This window comes from Bison bison, unplaced genomic scaffold, assembly GCF_000754665.1.
Source record: "Bison bison bison isolate TAMUID 2011002044 unplaced genomic scaffold, Bison_UMD1.0 scf7180017864080, whole genome shotgun sequence".
Lineage (NCBI taxonomy): Eukaryota > Metazoa > Chordata > Mammalia > Artiodactyla > Bovidae > Bison > Bison bison.
In genome coordinates, this window is record NW_011494652.1 from 5,707,750 (window position 1) to 5,715,838 (window position 8,089).

Here is an 8,089-nt window from a genome sequence, read left to right on the forward strand (position 1 = left end):
GCTGTTGTCCCTCCCGGGCTGGTGACAGTGTGGCCTGCTACGGCGGGAGGGCAACTGCAGGGCACCTGTGCTGGGCAGGCAGCCCTCCCCACGCCAGCTCCCCCTGGGTCGTGTCTTCACTAAATCTGTAGTCTGTGACTGTCAGGCCTCTCCCAGACTACCTTCCCTCATGGGTCATGAGGAGCTGGGTTTCTTTTTTTTTTTTAATTAATTAATTTATTTTGATTGTAGGCTAATTACTTTACAATATTGTGGTGGTTTTTTGCCGTACATTTACATGAATCAGCCACGGGTGTACATGTGTACATGAATCAGCCACGGGTGTACATGCCCCGGTCCCGAACCCCTCTCCCACCTCCCCCCCCATCCCATCCTTCTGGGGGTTATCCCAGTGCACCAGCTTTGAGGGCCCTGTCTCATACATCGAACTTGGACTGGTTATCTGTTTCACATATGGTAATATACATGTTTCAAGCTATCCTCTCAAATCATTCCATACTCGCCTTCTCCCACAGAGTCCAAAAGTCTGTTCTTCATATCTATGTCTCTTTTGCTGTCTCACATATAGGGTCATTGTTACCATCTTCCTAAATTCTATATATATGTGTTAATATACTGTATTGGTCTTTTTCTTTCTGGCTTACTTCACTCTGTATAATAGGCTCCAGTTTCATCCGCCTCATTAGAACTGATTCAAATGTGTTCTTTTTTAATAGCTGAGTAATACTCCATTGTGTATATGTACCACAGCTTTCTTATCCATTCTTCTGCTGATAGACATCTAGGTTGCTTCCATGTCCTGGCTATTATAAACAGCGCTTCGATGAACATTGGGGTACACGTGTCTCTTTCAATTCTGGTTTCCTCGGTGTGTATGCCCAGCAGTGGGATTGCTGTGTCGTATGGCAGTTATATTTCCTGTTTTTTAAGGAATCTCCACACTGTTCTCCACAGTGGATGTACTAATTTGCCTTCCCACCAACAGTGTAAGAGGGTTCCCTAATCTCCATACCCTCTCCAGCATTTATTGTTTGTAGACTTTTATGATAGCAGCCATTCTGACCAGCACGAGATGGTACCTCATTGTGGTTTTGATTTGCATTTCTCTGATAATGAGTGATGTTGAACATCTTTTCTTGTGTTTGTTAGCCATCTCTATGTCTTCTTTGGAGAAATGTCTGTTTAGTTCTTTGGCCCATTTTTTGATTGGGTCATTTAAGGAGCTGGGTTTCTTATGAGGATTCGATCCGCATCCCCAGAGGGGGAACCACTGAGCCCAGGACAGCCTCAGGAGCTGTCCTCGGGAGCCTCAGGAGAGCCCCAAGGACACAGGAATCTTCTGGCGACAGTGGGGGTCGGGGGGTTTGTAGAAGTGAGCCCAGAGTCCAGTGGGAGCTCATTAAACCCTGTTGAGAGGAACCTGGCAGTTGTTTGAAGAAAGGGAGACAGAGCAGATGGTGGAGCTGGAGGGCCACAGAAGGAGAGGTTTCATTATGTTAGTTAATTAGACTCACTAGAAAGGACTAGAACATTCACTGGGTGGCCAAAAGGAGTTCTTAGCAGAAAAAAATGGCTAACTTCTGCCCTGGGGATTGAGAAAGGTGTGATGGGCCAATGCCTTAGAAAGGAGGCAGACAAAGAATCCCCACCAAGTGGTTAGAAATAAGTGCTCTCACTGCTGAAGTGAAGTGAAAGTCGCTCAGTCATGTCGGACTCTCTGCAACCCCATGGCCTATACGGTCCATGGAATTCTCTAGGCCAGAATACTGGAGTGGGTAGCCTTTCCCTTCTCCAGGGGATCTTCCCAACCCAGGAACTGAACCCTGGTCTCCCACATTGCAGGCAGATTCTTTATCAGGTGAGCCACACAAGGGAAGCCCTTCACTCCTGAGCCAGGGTTCAATCCCTAGTCTGGGAGCCGGTCATGAGTGGATGTCTCCTGTGTTTCTGCCAACAAAATGTGCCATTTTGATGTCAAGTAATACTTAACTGTTTTTGTGTGCATGTGTGTGGTTGTCTGCTGAGCAGTTCTGAGTTTTAAGAAAATGTTGGTGAAGTCCGCAACCCACAGTTCCCATCGCCGAGGTTCCACCCAGGCCATGCTCAGGGAGATGGGGCCCTTGCTCCCAGCCCCTCGCCGTGGAGCACATCCTTCTGTCAGGACCCTCCCTCCAGGAGAGCTGGGCTCCGACCCTGGCGCATGAGGCAGGGGGAGGCGCAGGAGAGTCCTCTCCTCTGTAGGGTCGTTGCCACCAGTCCTTGAAGGCTTTGCACTGAACCAAGATGACATAGGGTTGACACCATGCGCCAAGAGCGGGAGCTTGCTTGCCTCGAGTTACAGGAGCAGAGAGAAAGGCTTGGTTCCGGTTGGCACCATCAGCCTCAGTCAGAGGGTGACGAGAGCCTCAGAGGCTGGCTGGATGTCTGCATGTCACTCTGCTCACTTGGACAAAGGGACTGGCTCTCTGGGAATTAGAAGCACAACTGGGGCTTTGACTATTAAAGATAAAATTGGCGAGGACACGATACGGAAACCCAGGTTGCTGTTTTAACCTCAAACTCCTTCCTCTAGAGAATAAGCACAGCCCACGGCTGGGACCACAGGCTGAGCCACTTTGCTGGTGGCAGGGAGCGCTCAGGGCTCAGGTTACCAGGCAGGTGGTGGGTCACCTTTGTATGCAGAGAACAACCCGTTTTCACTTGTGCAAAACACTGACCCACTTCTCTGTGTTTGTTCTTGCGGCTGCTCCTGTCTCGGGATCTCTGTGGCCAGAAATCCACCCCTTCTCTCAGGGATGGGGAGCTAAGCTGGGAGGGACTGGACACTTCGGAGCAGAGTGCTCCGTGGGCTGCTTGGAGAGAATGGCCCAGACGCAGGCCAGACCCTTGGTTACAGCACCCGTCTGCGTCCCCTGGGGAAGGGATATGGCCGAGTTGGCATCAGCCTTCGAGCCATGCCTTGTTCGCAGCTTGGAGCCAACTTGGTTCCCTCTTTCATGGGAGATAAGGCGAGAATAGATTTGTTTGTCCAGGTGCAACCTGTCCAACAGCTGTCATGGGCACAGGAGTGTCTTCAGGGTGTAGTGTCAGATCCAGGCCCCCCTGACATCTCTATTTTCGATCTGGGTGTGCGCTAAACAGCGGGTTGATTCAAAACTGGGAGGTGTCGGGAAACCCCTTGGGCAGGAGATTTCGAAATGAGATTCAGATTAGAAAAAAACACAGTGGGGTGAGGTTCTCAGGAATGAAGGAGACCAGGAGAAACTCCGTCCTGGCACTTGGCTGGATAGCGGGGACAAACAAAAGGCCTAGAAGAGCCTAGAACAGGAGGGAGGCCGCCGAGCTGAGCAGGAGTGCAGGACGGTCCTCGCCGGTCTCTTCCCGCTGCTTCCGCCTCGGAGGCAAGAGGCTGTGACTGTTCACCAGGCGAAACCGCACAGCCGAGCGGAGCTTTCAGTCTAGGCATGTCGGCACCAGCAAGGCCTGGATACATCAAGGCTCCCGCAGATCAGATCGGGGAGGGGCCTGGGGGCCAGGAAGTAGGGCTGGCAAGAGTATCATGAGAAAAAGTCAGAGAAGGATTTGAAATGACTTGTTGGATAATTGAGGAAGGGACTAGTGAGGGGGCGAGGAGAAATGCGCATGAACCCTCAGGCTTGGTGGACCCGGGGAAGGGGCACCCCCCCCCACTGACCAGTGGCTGCCTGCACAGCCTCAGCACACAGTTGTCCTCTGTGCTGTGGCTCAGGCATCAGGTGACTCCGAGGATCTGTGACCTGAAGAGCACAGGTGAAGGTGCTGGCTGAACCCAGAACCAGAGAGAGGTGGACAAGGGGAGAAGGAGGGGTACTGAGCATCGAGGAGAGGTGGACAAGGGGAGAAGGGGGGTACTGAGCATCGAGGAGAGGTGGACAAGGGGAGAAGGAGGGGTACTGAGCATCGAGGAGAGGAGCAGCAACCAAAATGGCCCCAAAGAAGAAAAGGGCGTGAACAGAAAGAAAGGCATCCTAATAGGAGCTGAAAAACAAGGAAAGAAGCGTGAAGATGAAGCACCTCATTTGGAGGACTTGGGGAGGCACAGTCAAGAAGGAGTCTCCAGGGACCTCCCTGGTGGTCCCATGGCTAAGACTCTGCGCTCCCAAGGCAGGAGGCCTGGGTTTGATCCCTGGTCAGGGAAGTATGATTCCACACGCCACAGCCAAATAAATAAATAAAAATGAATACTGAAAACAAGACTAAGTCTCCAAACATGGTCAGTATTAGAAAGCTTGTCAGCAGTAAATCCCCTTCTTCTGGTGGGATGAAGAAAGTGGTGCTCTTTGGGGATGTTTGAGGCCACCCTGCATGAAAGCTGTGAGGCGTTGTAGGAGCCAGCTCCCTGGTTCTGAACAAGAGGGGCTTGTGATTCACGGGCGTGCCCGCCATCTCCACCCACAAGCCATGGCTTCCCCCATCTCATGCAGGGTGGGGACCCATCTAACCGGAGCCGCCACCCAGCCTCTCCCAGTCTCCTTAGATGACGAGTGTGGCATCCTTGGTCCACCCGCCTCAGCCCCCAAGCATTTTGCCCGAACATCAGTAAACAACTCTAGGTGAAGGGGACCAAAGATCTTTTGCATTTTCATCCATCTCCTCCTTTCCACCACCAGCACCAGACTACCAGGGAGTTCTTATCACTTATTACAAATTCTTTCCTCAAAGAGTAGCCAGTGAATGCCTGCACACTTTCCTTCAGGCTCATTTTATTTTTATTTTTACGTGCTATGACCGGACCGGGAAATCCAAGAGTTCTCCTGAGCCACATAGGGACACTTGCCCCTCAGTTCCCGCATGTCCAGTGCAGCCCTGACGGCAGCAGCTGGCCAGCTTTCTTGCTCTGGCTCAACCGGAGGTGAACGTTATAACTACAACAGCTAACATTTGTTTAGGGCTTTTGTTGGGGTGGGGTGCTCATTGCAAGGCAGTTGGGTTCTTAGTTCCCCAACCAGGGATCCAATCCATGCTCTCTACAGTGGAGAGTCTTAACCACTGGACCACCAGGGAAGTCCAGTGGGGCTTTGTACCTTGAAAAGAAAATAATCATCTTATTTGGTCTTTAACAATATCCTACATTACTGTTACTTGCACTTTCTAGACATTGATTTTCAGAAAGATAAAGTGGCTTCCTTTGTGTCAAATGGAGGACCTGGGATCCACTCACGTTCTTTACCTCCAAATCCTCTGTACCTTCCATCCAAGGTCGTGGGCCCCTGGGGGCTTCAGAGCAGCTTCAGAGTTGGGATTCCTGGACCCCTTTCCTGACCCCCAGCTGACCTTGGGCCTCAGCCTTCCTCCCCCTATTCCCACCCTACCCCAGCTCTGTGATGACCAAGCGGGAGAAGCTGTCCACTTCTTGGGGATGAGTGTATACAGAAAGCAACAATTCTTACATCTCCTCTGCCAAGGACCCTTTCAGAGTCACCAAGAAGGTTTCTTTTCATTACAAAAGCGATATGGGATCATTGTAGAAAAGTACCAAGTATAGACAGACAATCGGAAGAAAACAAAAATCCTAGTTCCACCACTGAGGAATAACTTAGTGTCGTGAAGGTCACGGTGTCTGGTCTTCCATAGCTTTGATGATGTGTACGTCAGCCTATCTGTGTTTACAAAAATGGAAGGTGCACCTACCCGTAACACTGATTTTTAAACTTTATATATTGTAAACATTTTCCCTTTAGTAAATTCTTTCATAACATCGTATTTAATGGATGTACAACATTTCGTTATAATTTTTGATGGTAACCTAGGGGTAAACATTTGGATTTTTCCTACTTTTTCATTGAAATAATCAGTTTTATGATAGACTTCTATATCTGATTTTAATTTTAATTTTTCTTTACTTGATTATGAATGAAGTTTATTTTTTACATGATTTTTATCACTTGAAGCTCTTTCATAAACAGCTCCTGCGTATTATTTCCCAGTTTTCAGTAGTCTGTATTTTCTTTTTCTTGTTGATATGCATGGATTCTTTATTTTAGGGCTAAAATTTTATCTGTGAAACTCATTTTGACACCACATCTTTTTTCTTTTCTTCTTTATTTTTTTTTAAATTATGTATTTATCTTTGGCTGTGCTGGGTCTTCGTTGCTTTGCTCAGGCTCTGTCTAATTGCCGTGAGTAGGGACGGAGGAGCCTGGTGGGCTGCAGTCCATGGGGTCGAGAAGAGTCGGACACGACTGAGCAACTTCACTTTCACTTTTCACTTTCATGCACTGGAGAAGGAAATGGCAACCCACTCTGGTGTTCTTGCCTGGAGAATCCCAGGGACAGGAGAGCCTGGTGGGCTGCCGTCTATGGGGTCTCACAGAGTCGGACACGACTGAAGCGACTTAGCAGCAGCAGCAGGGCTACTCTGCGTTGCTTCTCATTGCAGTGGCTTCTCTTGTTTCCGAGCACAGGCTCTAAGCACACAGGCTTCAGTACTTGTAGCACGAGGGCTCCGTAGTTATGGTGCACGGGCCTAGTTACTTTGTGGCTTGTGGAATCTTCCTGGGCCAGGGACGGAACCTGTCCCCTGCATTGGCATTGGCAAGTGGATTCTTATACACTGTAGCGGCAGGGAAATCCCTTTCTCTTTTTTTTTTTTGCCACACTGTGCCTGCAGGATCTTAGTTCCCTGACCAGGGGTTTGAACCTGCACCCCCTGCAGTGGAAGGGCAGAGTCTTAACCATTGGACCACCAGGGAAGTCCTCTCGACACCACATCTTCATGCACCATTTTGAGTGTGGGAATGTATGGATTTCCCCCACATCTCCCAACCAGGCCATAGATGCTCTTTCTCCTCTGCTGTCTCTTTAACAAATTCCCCAGCAACAGAGCAAACTTTGTAGAGGGCTCCTCCTCCAGTGCCCACCCCCAGAAGCACCCTGGCCTCCTTAGGGAAGGCCATTCCTCTTTGCCTGGGCACCAAGCCCCCCTCCCTCCACCCCCAACTTCCAGGACATCATCGCCTCCTCCTCTTTCACAGGCTGCTTCCTGTGGGTGATGGTGGGCCCCTCAGAGGTTCCATCAGAAAACCCGGCCGTGAACTTCTCAGAAGCCTGGAGGATGGTGGAGAAGAAGACTATGTCGGGGTATTAGCATCAGGGTCCGGCAGGGCAGGCTATACTGATTGGGTCTGTCGGGGCAGGAACAGAGAACCTGACTCTCCGAGGGCCCCTCTTGCTTCTGAGCCAGCCTGGGGCCGCCAGCCTGCCCTCCTCTTCCTGAGTCTCCGGCTGGCCCGCTCCTTTGCCCTGTGATTACTGCTGCAGGTTCTGCCTCTGGCAGAAGGGACGGGAGTCCTGCCAGTTCTCCTGGCCAGCTTCACCAACTCACCTGCGCGTGGGGAGGGGGAGGTGCCCGGGCCTGTTGCCTGGAGTCCTGGGGGAGGCCTGGAGGAGCGGGCTGGACTGGACAGGCCAAGGGGGTGAGGAAAGGATGAGTTTCTTACAGGCCAAGATCACTACCTGGTAATCTGGGTCTGCAGGGAGAAGGTCAGGGCAGGCGTGGGGGCAGGTGCTGGAGCTCCCTTCAGAGTTCCTGCCGGTTTGGAACATCCTGGTTCCCAAGCATCTCCCTGCCTGTCCTTCCTCTGGGTTTGGAATATCTGAAGATGGCTGTGGCTGGAGCTAGACCCCGACACCCTTGGCCCCTTTCTCTCACCGAGGACCTTTGGGCTTAGGAGTTTCTGGGACCCTCTTTTCTTATATTTTCATGCATTTCACGCATAGGAATACAGTGTGACACCCATCAGTGAGAGTCTGGGAGGCTCCAGCCAGGTGCCTGCACAGTGGTGGCTCTGCAGGGTAGCCACTGTGAACTTGGCCTCCTGTTAATGCTTCTAGGCATCACTTTCCCCATGGCAACCTGCTCCAGTATTCTTGCCCAAAAAACCCCATGGACAGAAGAGCCTGGCAGGCTACAGTCCATGGGGTTGCAGAGAGTCAGACGTGACTGAGCACGAAGGTGCTGTTTCTCATCTGGAGAGTCCAGACCTTGGGGCTAGGGCACAAATCATCAGACAGGCAGTCGTGGGGGCTCATTCGTGTCAGGGTTTCTCCC